Below are 17,625 nucleotides of genomic sequence, written 5' to 3'. Positions count from 1 at the left end.
GACTTTTGCACGGACATACAATTCTGACTCTTTCATGCACTACAATTGCCCTGGCCCTTATTCTGTGTCCTCTTCGGTGTCGCCATCGCCCAGTACTTTCTTCTCCTTCACTTATTTACGTCTTTTGTCATTTGCTGAGCAGCAAGCTCTGCTCGGTGTCACAAAGCACAGCCTGTTCTCATAGTTCTCTAGCTACGTTCTGTCCTACTCTCAGCCCTAACTTCTACAAGACCTTCAGTCTGTTATAGTTCCCTACGTTAAATGTTATTACAGCATCGAACGCTGCTATCTTTAGACTCATAAGACCAAAATACACTATTAGGCAAATGCAGTATACAATTCACATTCTGGGTCTTCGCATGCAATCGTGCCTTTAGTAGCTCTGGATTTTCCAGGACTTTGAATATAGTTTGATTCCTCTGTTACTGTTAATGGAGAGAATGTTTATGCGTAAATGCACCTACGTTACCGGGAAGGTCGGTTTGCCTATACGTACACGAACCACTGAGGGACATGGTCACTTCAGAAACATCCTCGTTGTGTGGACTTTCTTCACTTTTTTCCCTGAAGCGGGACAATTCTAAAACACAAACAACCTTTAATTACAGCAACTTCAGGTGCAAATGCATACCTCACATATCTGTTGCTTTCAAATTTGCATTTATTTTACGCTTAGTCATTTTATACACCTATGAAAGAACAATGCCTCCAAGTACACTACAGAAATCCCTTACTGGAACATCACTTCCTGAAAATAATAGCGCCAGAAACAAAGGTCTGATTTATATAATCGTAGTGCCAGCTTCTAACACATAGCCATAGCATCAAAACAAGTAAATTCACAGCATTATACACTATGTAGTCCGAAGACAGGACAGCTTGGCAGTTATGCGAGGTGGTGAAAATTGTCGGTCGCATGTCAAGTTTAGAAATATTATTTGAATATCTTAAAATTCTATGTTTTCAGTGTGTAACGTACTACAAAGTTCATGAGTTTTTAAGAACACTATGGAATAGAAAGCAGACAATATTACATCGCATTGAATTTAACAAACAGTTTTCCCTTATGGATTTTATAGCGTTGAAATAACATAAAACTATGTATCATACGTGGAATTATTTACCTAAGCCGCAAGTACTTTTTCGTAGCTCTAGAAAAGAACCAGACAATTTTAGTACTTACCCAAGGTTTTCATATGTTTTCTGTCATTGTAAATAATTCACGTTTACTACACTATCATAACGACGCAGGAGCGCACTGTATGCACAGGCATACATTACTAGACAGGCAAAGACGTAGATTTTACTAAAGTATGACGTTTGGTGTGGTAAGGAAATTTGTGTGTGGTACCAACAAGATTTTCTGAAACGAAATAGCGTTGTAGGCTTTACAAGGTGGCTTAAAGGATTTCTGGAGTTGAGTAAATATTTGTGTACTAGTTGAATTTCACACATACAACGTAGTATCGTGTTACGAGAAAAGCATCAGTTCACATACACACACGTTTAAAGCAAACTGTAGATTTCGTAGGAACACACAAATGAATAAAGGCACTTGTTATCAACGACAGATAGCACGTTCTGCTTATGGGAGCACTTTAATAACGAGCATACTATTCGACGAAAAGCCGAAGTTGATCACAACTCGTTAAAAGCACATCATTAAGATGCGCCTCGGTTAATATTAGATTATTAAACTCTCTAAAGTAGACAAATTTTTCAAATACTCCAAGCATTTAGGATAACATAAACTAATGTAATTATTTAGGGTTACATACAAGTACAGAAACAAACATACGTATGAGGTTTCTATTATGCTTGCATTGAGACATGTTCATTTCCTTGTATTTTACGCCTGCTGAAGGAAACATTACAGCCAAAAACGACTCTTGTACTGAAAATTATGTCAAAACTCTAAGGATAACGTAGTTGTATCGGCTTATTCACATTTCTTACGAGTGTTTTATCAGTAAATAAACAGCTATTGACACTTCCTCTCCGCTCGTCGCTATACAGGGTGTTACAAAAAGGTACGGCCAAACTTTCAGGAAACATTCCTCACACACAAGTAAAGAAAAGATGTTATGTGGACATGTGTCCGGAAACGCTTAATTTCCATGTTAGAGCTCATTTTAGTTTCATTCCAACGTGATCTAATTGTAAATTTTCACAATCAGCATGTGTGGGCTGACGAGAATTCGCACGCAATTGTGCAATCACGACAACAACACAGATTATCTGTGAACGTTTGGTCAGGCATTGTTGGTGATGTCTTGATTGGGCCCCATGTTCTTCCACCTACGCTCAATGGAGCACGTTATCATGATTTCATACGGGATACTCTACCTGTGCCTTTACAAGTACGACACAACATGTGGTTCATGCACGATGGAGCTCCTGCACATTTCAGTCGAAGTGTTCGTACGCTTCTCAACAACAGATCCGGTGACCGATGGATTCGTAGAGGCGGACCAATTCCGTGGCCTCCACGCTCTCCTAACCTCAACCCTCTTGACTTTCATTTATGGGGGCATTTGAAAGCTCTTGTCTACGCAACCCCGGTACCAAATGTAGAGACTCTTCGTGCTCGTATTGTGGACGGCTGTGATTCAATACGCCATTCTCCAGGACTACATCAGCGCATCAGGGATTCCATGCGACGGAGGGTGGATGCATCTATCCTCGCTAACGGAGGACATTTTGAACATTTCCTGTAACAAAGTGTTTGAAGTCACGCTGGTACGTTCTGTTGCTGTGTGTTTTCATTCAATGATTAATATGATTTGAAGAGAAGTAATAAAATGAGCTCTAACATGGAAAGTAAGCGTTTCCGGACACATGTCCACATAACATATTTTCTTTCTTTGTGTGTGAGGAATGTTTCCTGAAAGTTTGGCCGTACCTTTTTGTAACACCCTGTATTACTGTTCTAAACTGCTGGTTCCAGTGACACCGAAGATACTGTATATGATATTGCCAGTCTAATGTTGTATGTATTTGGTTGCATGAGTAGTTGATAAGATCCTTGACTCTGTGTATAGTATAATCTGTGATGCAGCTGATCACCAGTTAGTTGTGCAGCCATGGAGTGGCCTTATTAGAGGTATAGTAACATCCATTTAAATTTTAGGGAAGAAGATCTGATATTTGTGAATCTGAGAGAATGGACTACTTTATTATGGAGATAAAAACTTGTTTGCAAGGGTATTTTATTGATTGTATTGATGGAGAAGATTTTTGTAGGAATATTTAAAGTTAACCCATGCAAGTACAAGCATGAAATATATGTTTGTCAGAACAATTAATTCAAGGAAATCTTTGTCCCTTAGATAACCAATAATATCCATGAGTTCTGTTAATTTCATCACTTTAACTTAATTATGTCGAAAATTAAGCATTTGGTTGAAATGTCTGTAATTTTTGTAATAAGAGAATTTCTTAATTGTTAGATATGTTGTACCATCTGCTTTGACAATAATCAGAGTTTAATTTTTGAAGAACGCTTGTCTTTAAAGTACAACCCTTCTCAAACATTCTTAGTAAAGTTCAAAATATTCTGTCGTGTCTGCATTGCGCCTTACGCCACACGCAGGCACACATGGTTTCTGAAAAGCAAAGAAAAATGTAGTGTAGACAAAAAAACCAGATTAATTTATAGTGAACAGCGAAGATAATATTAATGGAACGGCTGACCAGCCTGTTAAAGAAATTTAAGGAAAATCAAGGTGGGGAAAGATCGGGCCCCAATTCAACATTATTTCCAACACCTTTCACCGTTTTCAATTTCTCAAGGTATATGTGATTTATTCAAACAATCTTTAGATTTTACAACATACAAAACCCACAATAACCACAATTAACATAAACCAGGGAACCATTAAAACGGGCAGTCAGGTTAAATTTCCAATAAGAGGGAGCTTTTTACATAATTCGAACTTTGTTTTACAAACTCAAAGAGAATCATCAACCTGAAAAACGATTAAAGTGTGAGAAACTATGAAATGGCCCATCAGGTTAAAGTTTCAGCACAAATTTGTAAAATTCAATTTTGCACAAATTTTAAAGTAATGAATAATAAGTCCGAGCAATAATCAAACTGTGGGAATCTGTGGAGCGAGCCTCCAATACAAATTTTCAGTACGAAGTTTTTTTACGTATTTTCAGACGTTTTAAGTAAAATTTTACAGAAATTTTAAGATAATGAAAAATCAGCCCGATAGTAAGAATTCACAGAGTTGGCCTTTAATTTGAATTTTCAGAAGCAACAACTCCGTAAGCCAAGTAAAATACAGTGACATTAGGTTCACAACATCATCCTGAATAATTAGACGCAGAGGCCTTCAACTTTGAAATTCGAATCCCCTATATTAATTGAGGCCTAACAGAATAGTTCAAAACAGCTAAAATTAAACCCATCTCTGAAGCGGGAGAACTCTACAACACAAACAACTTTTAATTACAGTACCCAAGCACCAAGCAGCATCCAAACACATTAAGACTAAGAAGGCTCTAAGGGGAAAGGCAATATAGTTTACAGTACTGCGTGTTGGTTACTGAAACACAAGGTACCGTAAGTATAAATGCTGCGGACGAGATACAAGAGTATTACGAGCACATAGTATCACGGCACGCACTGCGCCCACACTGCTGGGCTGCCAAAAGGGAAAGCGCACCGCCGAAATACGGCCGAAGAAGCGGTCTCAAGGTTCGGCCAACTTCGAATGCACACTACTGCCCATTAAAATTGCCACACCAAGAAGGAATGAGATGATAAACAGATATTCATTAGACAAATATATTATACCAAAACTGACATATGATTACATTTTCACGCAATTTGGGTACGTAGATCCTGAGAAATCAGTACCCAGAACAAACAACTCTGGCAGTAATAACGGGCTTATACGCTTGGGCATTGAGTCAAACAGAGCTTGGATGGCGTGTACAGGTACAGCTGCCCATGCAGCTTCAGCACGATTCCACACTTCATCAAGAGTAGTGACTGGCGTATTGTGAAGAGCCAGTTCCTTGGCCACCACTGACCAAACGCTTTCAGTTGGTGAGAGATCTGGAGAACGTGCTGCCCAGGGAAGTAGTCGAACATTTTCTGTATCCAGAAAGGCCCGTACGGGACCTGAAACATGCGATCGTGCATTATCCTGCTCAAATGTAGGGTTTCGCAGGGATCGAATGAAGGATAGACCCACGGGTCGTAACACATCTGAAATGTAACGTCCACTGTTAAAGTGCTGTCAATGCGAACAAGAGGTAACCGAGCCGTGTAACCAATGGCACCCCATACCATCACGCCGTGTGATACGCCAGTATGGCGATGACGGATACACGCTTCCAACGTGTGTTCACCGCGATGTCGCCAAACACGGATGCGACCATCATGATGCTGTAAACAGAACCTGGATTCATCCGAAAAAGTGACGTTTTGTCATTCATGCACCCAGGTTCGTCGTTGAGTACACCGTCGCAGGCGCTCCTGTTTGTGATGCAGCCTCAAGGGTATCCGCAGCCATAGTCTGCGAGCTGATAGTCCATACTGCTGCGAACGTCGTCGAACTGTTCGTGCAGATGGTTGTTGTCTTGCAAACGTCCCCATCTGTTGACTCAGGGATCGAGACGTGGCTGCACGATCCGTTACAGCCATGCGGATAAGATGCCTGTCATCTCGACTGCTAGTGATACGAGGCTGTTGGGATCCAGGACGGCGTTCCGTATTACCCTCTTGAGCTCACCGATTCCATATTCTGCTAACAGTCATTGGATCCAACCAACGCGGACAGCAATGTCGCGATATGATAACCCGCAATCGCGATAGGCTACAACCAGACCTTTATCAAAGTCGGAAACGTGATGGTACGCATTTCTCCTCCTTACACAAGGCATCACAACAACGTTTCACCAGACAACGCCGGTCAACTGCAGTTTGTGTATGAGGAATAGTTGGAAACTTTCCTGATGTCAGCACGTTGTAGGTGTCGCCATCGGCTCCAACCTTGTGTGAATGCTTCGAAAAGCTAATCATTTGCATATCACAGCATCTTCTTCCTGTCGGTTGAGTTTCGCGTCTGTAGCACGTCATCTTCGTAGTGTAGCAATTTTAATGGCCAGTTGTGTATTTACGACTGCACAAACACAGATATGCAGCGGCGGCATGCCAGTGGTAGTGACTGCTATACCAACCCTTAAACACAGTTTATCGCAGGAGTATGAGACACCCAAATTTCTATTAATTACGACAGTAAACTCTGTCAGTTCCTTGGAAAAGCTACAATTAATAATAAAAACTAAGGTGACTAAAATGTCTTAGAAAAGTACTGCATAATGAGAATGAAATAAAATAAGGATCTGCCAAGGCCTAAGATGCAGATCACTCAAAATTTTAATCGCAACTTACCATTGATCATACACAACTAGATTGCTTCATCCAACCAGTGTGTACCACGCCCTGTATACAGGTCCCCTACAACCCGCTTATAAAGTCACAGTACACCTTCATGGAGGTCAAGGCTTGAAAATAACAGATTAGAACCACATCTGATCTGCAAAAGTTTCCTTCATTAAATTCGGGATTGCTTAACACTAAACACAAGGTTTAAAATCTCATTTGAAAATCACAATTTGTAAATGTCATACTCACATTTCAGTGAAACACACCACACAGTAATTCAAATGTTAATTCTGTTATTTTTTGTATCTAAAGACCGTTCCGAAGTAGGTCATTGCAACTTAGCATACAGCAAAGTCATTAAAGGCTACAAAACGAAAACATCACCTTTAAGCCTCATCCCCACCGCAAAAGCAGTAAGAAGATGAACTTTCCGGCATCAGAGAGGCCCCACATCATCGGTTCTTCACCTCGGTCACATTCCAGGGACACAACAACAGCAGGGATACAGCACCTCCCAAGCGACCAATCACTTGCCGAGCACTCCGCACGTAAGAGCCCCCCGTCGACTCAGCCCGACGCCGCTCTGTGCACTGAACAATAGGACTACCTGTTCACTGGTCACAGAAAGCGGCCAGAGATAAACATTTTGCAGTAGAGAATCATTCAGGTCGAGCCGCCACTGTTCATTAAACAGTTATTTTCTTTCTTGTTGAGCAGTAGTTTATTTGGTGGATATTTCAAGTTAGCCATTGCACTTCATGATACCTAACTTTCATAACGTACTTCGGTATCGAGTGTCGGTGAAATAGTTTTCACTGAGGAAAAAATTAGTTGCTTTTGTTATTTAACTATATTCGCTTTCATTATTTTAAATTCAGCATTTCATTAAAATCTAAATTTTGTTTCACGACGCTATTCATATGCGCTACACAGGGCCAGCCAACAGTTAGTTTTGCTCAGCAGTTGAACACGATATCTAAAGTACACGTTACACGAGGAGAAAGGTTTTGAAAAAAAAAATCAGGCTTTCACATACATATAAATTACATAGAAAGCTTACCAATGCCGACCATATTCGTCTTGGATAGTCCTCTGGTTGTTCTGTGATAATGTAGTTACACAACAACAAAGTTATCGAATGCAAGTCATCATTATGGGCATATGTGCTGCCATTTGTACTGTCTCTTTCAGATACTGCAATTTCAGTATCATTTTTGTGTGCGATACAATGTGCATTTTTTTTTTTTTTTTTTTTTTTTTTTGCGAAAGTATTGCATGTGTAGATCTTTGTTATGAAGGCTGACAGCATAAATGGTGTGAAATATTTCAGTGTTAACTAGGTTTTATGCAGATATTTCAGCTGCATAATGGAATTTTTGCTTTCGGTTATATAATGAAAACCTCACTTCACGTAGCTACAATAGAAATTTTGTTTGGTAAGTCAGTTCTGCCTTTCAACACTATGGCTAGCAACAAAGCAGTTCGTCGCGCAACCAGACCACAAACTACGTCACAAAGCAATGACTCGATAATTAATGAAACAGAATAAATAAAACAGTTGTAAAACATAAATAATTTATTTGAGATTTCAGGGAATACAAATAACTTTCCGACGCAGATGAATTCCTTATTGGGAAACGCAACAGAACAGATATCGAAGAGTGAACAAAAAATTTCAGAAGACGGCTTGGCAGGCGACAAGTCGCCTCAGCCACGTAAAGTTTCGCAACCACTTACTGAGGCAGTCGACTTGGGTTTTGCTTCGGTTTCTTTCAATCAAACAGAACAGAAGCCGACATCAATTATTGACAATATGCATACAATTGGAAATCCAGTGGAAACGAATGCCTAATTCAATAATACAACTTTGAGTTCTTGCTATGAATAATACACCTGAATACAACACAAAATCGCAGGGGAAAAACAGTGAACCACTTCAAAAAACAGACAAAATACTAGTCAAAATATAAAATCGCAAGAAGAATTCAGTAAAGGTATCAAGAAACATGAAGAAAAGCATCAAAAGCTTTCTGTAGAAATCCGAGAGGAGATTGGAGGTGACTTGCAGCCTATTACTACAAGGAAGCCTAAAAACTGAAGAAAATAATTTAAAAATCACACAACAGGACGTTTTACTACAGTTGTCTAGAAAACTGACGTTGAAAAATTCAGCAACGCCGTTAGAAAAAATATGATGTTCACAACATGTATATAAATGTAAACATCCGAAGATGAGATGCTAGGTACCTTGAGAAGTCACCATGGAACAATAATAAATGCAATTGGTTGCAGCTAATTCGTTATAAATTACCCTCAATTTCAACATGTGCAGTGCAATGTTCTTTTACGTCCACAAAGGACAGTAATTCTTTACAGAGTCAGCATCAGGAAGAATAGAAAAAAAAAATACGGCAGTGGGACAAATAATCCCAGTTAAAAAAAATTAGGAGAAATTACTATTTTTTGCCGCACTCGAACGTCTGACTTTTAGCGTGCTTACATTCACATACACTATTAGCAAGCAATTTTTTTAACATTTGTCAGAAAATCTTTTTGATGACTGTTCGTTTAGGCATGGCTTGTTTTGCAACAGCAAATAAATAAAGCCATAATTCCCTTGTTCATTTTAAAAAGCTTAAAAGTCTAAATCGCTTTAATTAGCACACATCAGATGTTTTATACCGAAGCCAAACTGGAAAAACAAAAACTTTTCCCCTTGTCTGCGTCAGGAGCTATAAACCCGAGGCAAACTGGGCATCCGCTGAAATATCCGAGAATGCGTGCCGGGCAGTGCACAATGCGAGCGCCTCCCTGCCTTTCCTACGAATTACTTCTGCGGGCCGGATTGAAATCCTTGGCCACCTGTGGTCTAATGGTTTAGATGCCTCGCTATCGTAGTTAAAACTGACTACGAGAAACATTTTCACAGCACGGCAGAGAATTTTCTTTCTTGTGGTTGTTTTTAACGGAAACTCTGTATTTTCCTTTTCAAAAGATATGTGTAGACCACGTTTGTATGTCTGTTTGATCGTTGTGTACCTGTTGGAAGCAAATCAGGAAAAAATTTTGAGGGTGTTGGATGCGTTTCGCCTGTGTAATAGAAAATAATTTTATAGAAGCAAGTAAGTTGAGAATTTTGACAGCCTTGATTATGTTTTCCTTTTATACAGGGCTATTCATAGAAGAAGGAACCGATTTCAAACAAATATTGCTTCCTGGCTACAAAAGACACAATTCCAACATCCGTGGAAAGAGAAAAGTTCTAATTTTTATGCATTCAATGTGAGTACTGTGTGCTACACAACAAATATCGAAACGGTGGTTCATTTCCTGCCCCACACGAACCAGCTGGTCTCATAGCTTCAACAGCGATGTCGCAGACTTTCAAGACTGTCAGGCATAGGGGGGATATAAACAAGATTGTTTACGTGACTCCACAAATAAGAGTCATAAGGTGTGAGGTCTGGAGACCTAGGAGGAAACCGGCCATGAAGTTCCTCTCCTTCCAATTCAACGTCCTGGAATGGTATCAGTCAGTTAACGTCGGACGTGATTTTAAATCTGCTCCTTCTTTTTAAATAGCACTGTATCATTTGCATATTCATATATTACATAAATTAAAATATGTAGCCTACATCCATGTGTGTGTTTATTAAATCACCCTAAAAAAATTAGAAGTAAATCGACCGGCCACTTTTCTGGTTTTTTGGTAAAAATTTAAAGAACATCTTGTCTTTATATGGTAGTAGAGGTTGGTCCTCGTATTGCGATACTCGAATAAAAACGGACTTTCTGACATCTTCCGAGTCCTACTCATAACACTACAGTGAAATCGTACAGACTAAACTGCAACGTATCGTAGTGCCGGGGGAAGACAGGCAGGCAAGCAAGAATCCTTTAGCCTGCTTGGGATGTGCACATCTTGGCTTGGATGGGAGTAGAGCAACCTGCACCGTCTGCTGATCACACACGACAGCTTGTCTGCGAGGCAAGCATGGTCATGTTAAAAGCTAAATATGGTCACTCCTGATTTGACACAGCTCGTATAATAAATTTTATTTTGTGTGTGAGGTCTGTACTAAAAATATTTCTCTTTACTCCCAATTGTTTTGTTGTTACATTCACTGTGTGTTAGCGGGTCAGAATAATGTGTAACGTTCCCATTGCGTCGTGCACCTTATCCAAGGCATTCACCGCCGACGTGCCTTGCCTTGCATCTGACTGTAAGATCCGAAAGATCCGAAAACTTACGAATAAAATGTCTAATACTACAGTCCTACCATATGTTATCGGATGCTCACACAGCGATTATTCCATACTTCAGTAACGTAATGACCTTAATCCCATCAATAATTACTCGATTTGCACTAATGTTAATAGAATCAAGCCATAGTTTAGATATTCTGTAAATGTTATTGCTCCTACATATTCTCTTCTGATCACGAAAAATAAATGAGTGTACTTAATGAGTAGAGGTGGTAATAGATTTTTGTCGGATCCAAGAGATTTTTTTACAAGACATTGCTCTTTTCAGTGTTAAAAGATTTTGCTACAGGTCGATTGATTGTGGATCAGTGTAATTTGGTGTATGTAATAAAAAAAAGTATGTATAAAAGTGGCCCTGTATTGAAGGGTGCTAGCTCGAAGATTCACTGAAGCAACTGCCAACTGTCTCGGTATACTTAGTCCAAGTGGAAGTGTTGGAGGCTGTTGGTATTTGCCAACGAATGCAGTCGCCTTCGTTATGCATCAGAGACGAATGGCTGATCCAGCGAGTAACCTGAGCACGCAACCCATCGGGCTGGGGAAGCGACACGACTGCGGGCTACACTCAGCTCCGAAGTTCAGCGACCCAACTACGTCGGCCAGTGTACTGTACGTGCCACGTTGCGACACACTGCACCGAAAGTTTCTAGTCCGGTGATTCTAGTTGACGATGTGCAAGGCTCATTGATTTCACACAATATCACATACGAATATGGAGTAGTGATACAAGACGAGCGAGTGCAATGATCGTTGCTTTGATAAAGCTACAAGTAAGTAATAGGCCACTGTGCTCAAGCGTAGAAGATTGGAGCAAGTGCAACGAGGTTTGATTGACTTGGCAGCTCGCGAAATCGAAAATAATATTACAAGAATCCACAATTATAACTAAAATAGGCAACACAGGTAGCGTGGCAAAGTAAGCAAGTAACGAGTTGAACAGAATATGGATCGCGCTACCACAACTGCGTTACTTCAGTTCCCCCCAACGGCTTGCATGCGCCGACCAGCTTCAGAAGGCAGCCGGTGTCCACTCTAGGGCGGCTCGGATTGGATATCCCAGAGTCCAAGTACGCCACCCCTAACTCTCTACATTCGAAAAAATATACGTAGATTGAACGACTCCAAGCTTTTGCCAATGTGACAGGAGAGAATTCATGAAAAAGCAGGGGAAAGCGCATGTAACTTCCCGCCTTTTGTGCACGAGACGCACTCTTGTTTCAACGAAGTTGGCACAGGCCCGAAGTATGGTCTTTATAACTGGTCAACCTCACAGGTCAAGATCTCTGTCCAAAGTGACAAAGTACTATTGGCTGATCCATATTTTTATAGAGAATATAGCTAACTCTTCCAAGCTGGCCAGATGGTGTCATGACGTCTGAGCTTTTGTAGTCGCACAGAAAAGAAGGAATGATATGCTTAGTTATTCTTCGGGGCTTTCGGGTGGCCCAGCTTGTGCTGACGCTAGGGGTAGCAAATACCAGCCTGGCTTTCAATAGCCGTAGAGTGGTTCACTGCGTTCAACGAAACGGCTCATTCCCTCAAAGTAGGCCCGCTCGAACTAATGAAATTCACCAACAGCGCTTCTGCTGACAACGGAGGCCATAGCGACATTCCCAACGGGACATCATCCCAGAGTGAGCGCAAGACTGCCACTCCAGTGTCCTCACTAAATAACTGCGAAACAGCGTCAGAACGAATTAACATCGCACATTGATATGCGATAGTAACATCATGTCAACTTAATTGGTGGACTGCAGTCTGCGCCGTGAACGACTCTAGACGCAAAGCTTTCTATGTGCGACCGTGTCGACGATCAATCTGAGTAACATGATCCGACGAACACCGCCCCCAGGAGAGAGTTTCCAATTTACACCACAGGCCGGCACCTAGCAGGCACTGCAGCCCTGGCTGCAAACGTAGTTCCAGTGAATTGCCACCTAGATGGCGGTCAACGTGTGCGATCTATTCCTGTTTCCGCTACAAGACCGCCAAAGCTTCAGATTGATCCATCGCTAGTGATGTCAACTGCCGCAAAGAGCACTGATATCCGGAACTAAGACTATTCCACCCATCGCCGGGTAAATGGTGATCCGCGGGCACTCTCGCCCAATTCAGAGCTGCAGTTCATGTAGCATTCCAGACGAATTCATATCGAGTGGCTACAGTTCTATCATTCCAGTGTCCATCCTCTGACGCTATCTTGGATGGTCCTCCAAGAGGACTCCACGAAATACGTGTCCCAACGGGAGAAGGTCCGATTCGCAGAATCGGTAAGGCAGATAGGAGTGTTGAATTCTGTCAGAACGTCACCGCAAGCCTTTCAAGCCTGCTTTCCTTCCGTCTGCGGTGGTTGAGGGGGCATCCTTTTTGGGCTGGTACAGGTATAAAGCCTGCAGTTTCTACGGTTTTCTGTGGGAAAATGAAATGCTTTTGGAGTTCTGGAGTGAGTATCCAATCACACTGCCTGGCCCGCGTTTTCATTCTCACGCGAAGGACTCAGCCAATGATCGGGAGCCTGTTTTTGAGCCCATAGCAACCTCTGCCACTGAATTACGATTGGTAAGAGATGGAAGGAAAATTTCGGATGCTTTACCCTTTACTTGAGCGTTTGGCGTCATTGTCCGGGAGGCCCCTTGCGGGGCAGGTTCGGCCGCCTTGGTGCAGGTCTTATTACATTCGACGCCATCTTGGGCGACATGCACGCCGGATGGGGATGAAACGACGATGAAGACAGCACAACACCCAGTCCCTGAGCGGAGAAAATCCCCGATCCAGCCTGGAATCGAACCCGGTTAGCAATCCGTCAGCTATCGGGGCGGACGTTTACTTTGATGAATCTTATGGAAGCGTCGATTGTCACTGTGGCAAAAGTTGGGAAATCCTCCGTTCCAACTAGACTTTAGGGAGAGAGGAGAGTAGCGAGGCGTAAGAGGGGAGTCGGGAACGAGGGGTCGGTGCTGTCTTGCCACGGAGAGAGGAAGGCATCTCCTGCGTCTTTGGCCTGGCGTATTTTGGTTTGTTTTGTGAGTAAGTGTGGCACTCACCATTTATGTGCTGAAATTACGCATCTTGTGTTGCCCTTCTTGTGTTGCCCTCGTAAACTAGATCCTATTTTCATGGAGTTAGTATTCGTTTTCTTTCTACATACTTGTGGGTAACTGGTGTTATCTTAATAAACAGCCTTAGCTGAAGGTCCTAGTGTCCTTTTCATCCTGGCATCTTTGTAAGCCACTGGTGTTACCTTTGTAAACTGGATAGTAGTTGAAGGATCTAGTATCCGTTTCACCCTGCCTAATGGGGAGCTGCAAGGAATAGGAAGTCTATCGTGTATCATAAACTGTCTGTTATGATGACGACGAACGAGTCGTCGCCAATGTTGACTGTTGGCCAATGCTAAGTAGAAACATAGAAATCACAGTAGGTTTGTCAGTAACGTCGATAAGGTGCTGGCTGCATTGTCTGGATCTGCAACGACTAAAATAATTAGAAGTCGTTGGTAAAAAATAATATATATTATATTTAACTGGTTTTACTGGATTCTTCTTGGCTGCGTACATATAAACTAATAACTATTGAGGCGTCACTTAGGCCAAACGTTACTAAACGCCTTGTTAGAGGTTGCTTCCTATCAGCTGAAGGTTATGCTACTTTATTACTTGACGTCCCTAGCATGAGTGGACGAGAGGTCGCTAGGAACTTGTTACAAGCCGCGGAGCGGCGCTAGCGCCGCTGGTCGCGACTCGCGCGTCCAACGATACTAACACGGACCGCGGTCGATAACTGTGACCCCTAACAAGTGTGGCATCGAACGTTGATAGCACACAGTCTTCAGCTAGAGTAGAGTAATCGTCCGAGATCCGGATGGTTCCGTCAGATACCAATAATGTCCTATAGTGAAATTGTTTGTTGAAAATACACTACTGGCCATTAAAATTGCTACATCAAGAAGAAGTGCAGATGATAAACGGGTATTTATTGGACAAATGTATTATACTAGAACTGACATGTGATTACATTTTCACGCAATTTGGGTGCATAGATCCTGAGAAATCAGTACCCAGAACAACCACCTCTGGCCGTAATAACGGCCTTGATACGCCTGCGCATTGAGTCAAACAGAGCTTTGATGGCGTATACAGGTACAGCTGCCCATGCACCTTCAACACGATACCACAGATCATCAAGAGTAGTGACTGGCGTATTGTGACGAGCCAGTTGCTCGGAGAATGTGCTGGCCAGGGCAGCAGTCGAACATTTTCTGTATCCAGAAAGGCCCGTACAGGACCTGCTGAAATGTGGGGTTTCGCAGGGATCGAATGAAGGGTAGAGCCACGGGTCGTAACACATCTGAAATGTAACGTCCACTGTTCGAAGTGCCGTCAATGCGAACAACAGGTGACCGAGACGTATAACCAATGGCACCCCATACCATCACGCCGGGTGATACGCCAGTATGGCGATGACGAATACACGCTTCCAGTGTGCGTTCACCGCGATGTCGCCAAACACGGATGCGACCATCATGATGCTGTAAACCGAACCTGGCTTCATCCGAAAAAAATGACGTTTTGCCATTCGTACACCCAGGTTCGTCGATGATTACACCATCGCAGGCGCTCCTGTCTGTGATGCAGCGTCAAGGGTAACCGCAGCCATGGTCTCCGAGCTGATATTCCATGCTGCTGCAAACGTCATCGAACTGTTCGTGCAGACAGTTGTTGTCTTGAAAACGTCATCATCTGCTGACTCAGGGATCGAGACGTGGCTGCACGGTCCGTTACGGCCATGCGGATAAGATGCCTGTCATCTCGACTGTTAGTGATACGAGGCCGTTGAGATCCAGCACGGCGTTCCGTATTACCCGCCTGAACCCACCGATTCCATATTCTGCTAACAGTCATTGGATCTCGACCAATGCGAGCAGGAATGTCGCGATACGATAAAGCGCAATCGCGATAGGCTACAATCCGACCTTTATCAAAGTCGGAAACGTGATGGTACGCATTTCTCCTCCTTGTACGAGGCATCACAACAACTTCTCACCAGGCAACGCCGGCCAACTGCAGTTTGTGTATGAGAAATCGGTTGGAAACGTTCCTCATGTCAGCAAGTTGTAGGTGTCGCCACCGGCGCCAACTTTGTGTGAATGTTCTGAAAAGCTAATCATTTGCATATCACAGCATCTTCTTCCGGTCGATTAAATTTCGCGTCTTCGTGGTGTAGCAATTTTAATGTCCAGTAGTGTAGTAAATCTAAGATTCGCAGTTTTCAGCTTTATAGTCTTACAAGAAATTCAGACTAGGCGACCCTAAAGTAATAAATATAGTCAATAGAGAGGTGTATAGTAGTCTCATTGTGACGGAGTTACCGATGCAGTACAGGTGCCCACCGTTTAAAGACTGTAAATTAAATGTTTAGCCGCTGTGTGATGAGCACTGCGCTCGCTCCCATACGACATTATTTGATAATGATGTCGTCAGAGCAGTAGGCAGATAGCACTATACTGCCAAGCCGCAACACAACTTGATTTATCTGATGTAGATGTCGTAAGACTAGTAGGAAGGCCGGCCGGGGTGACCTCGAGGTTCTAGGCGCTACAGTCTGGAACCGCGCGACCGCTACGGTCGCAGATTGGAATCCTGCCTCGGGTATGGATGTGTGTGCTGTCCTTAGGTTAGTTAGGTTTAAGTAGTTCTAAGTTCTAGGGGACTGATGACCTAAGATGTTAAGTCCCATAGTGCTCAGAGCCATTTGAACCATTTGAACTAGTAGGAAGATAGCACACTATGTACTGTCGAGCCCCAGTACGAAGTAGACGCTAAAGTTCCAGAGGCTCCCATATGTCGTAAGAGGCAGACCGACTCGAAGCATAAGAGTTTGAAGTTATCTTCAATGTGTTAGGCGAGTCATCGTGTTGGTCTTTGACTACCGAGCCACTCATCTGTCAGCGCTCAAAACTGAATATTACTTTTGAACATAAACTTAATAAATGTTTATTTGTACTGCCCGTCCCATGTGTGTTTTAGAGCATGTGATACATGTTGTTCATTCAGAACAAAATGTTTCGCTTCCTTCTCACAAACCTATGATAGATTTTCGTGTAAAAGAAGGCTATTTGGATGGTTAGTATGTAGAGAATTTCCCACCGTTCGTGCGCTGAGTTGATGTTGGTGCAGATTGGGAGAAAGACGCACGAGCACACAACTTTGGCGAAGCCCGAGGTGACTGAGCGCCTCTACCTTTGGTGCAGGCGTCGCTTGCTCTTTGGTGTCTCGGCTTAGCGGAATGTTGTAGATCAAGGAGCAGACGGGCAGGCTACAACGCCCGATAAACAGCTGAAAAGATGTAATGTAAAACACCATTCTGCTCTAATCGTAAGATTCTATTCGGAGATGTTGGTCTCAACTATGAGTTAATAACTGTTATACACAAGCAACAAAAAACAGAAGAGTTATTTAAAAATTGGTTACCTCGTTTCGTAGTTTGCGTAGATCGGAGCTCTCTTACAGCCCTCGGCTTTCTGCAGACGGTGAAGATATCAATCGGCACGGATCAGTGGTATCATGTAGCATGACCACTAAATCAAAAAACTTCACGTAAGGCCACCGTACGAACATAATTATCGTAAAAATGTCGTGATACAATGAAGGTGACAGACCATTTGTGGAAGTAACACACCATATTGATCAGTCCAGCTACAGAAGATGTATTTTACATTCCAAGCCCTGTGTTTACATAAAACTGTGTAGCTTGCAGTCAAGTCATCAAATGGTTCAAATGGCTCTGAGCACTATGGGACTCAAGTGCTGTGGTCATCAGTCCCCTAGAACTTAGAACTACGTAAACCTAACTAACCTAAGGACATCACACACATCCATGCCCGAGGCAGGATTCGAACCTGCGACCGTAGCAGTCGCAAGTCAAGTCATCTTGCACAGCAATTAATGAAATGTAGC

Source organism: Schistocerca americana, chromosome 2 (assembly GCF_021461395.2).
Source record: "Schistocerca americana isolate TAMUIC-IGC-003095 chromosome 2, iqSchAmer2.1, whole genome shotgun sequence".
Classification (NCBI taxonomy): domain Eukaryota; kingdom Metazoa; phylum Arthropoda; class Insecta; order Orthoptera; family Acrididae; genus Schistocerca; species Schistocerca americana.
The sequence above is the reverse complement of the archived record's forward strand: the minus strand, read 5'-3'. Positions refer to the sequence as shown.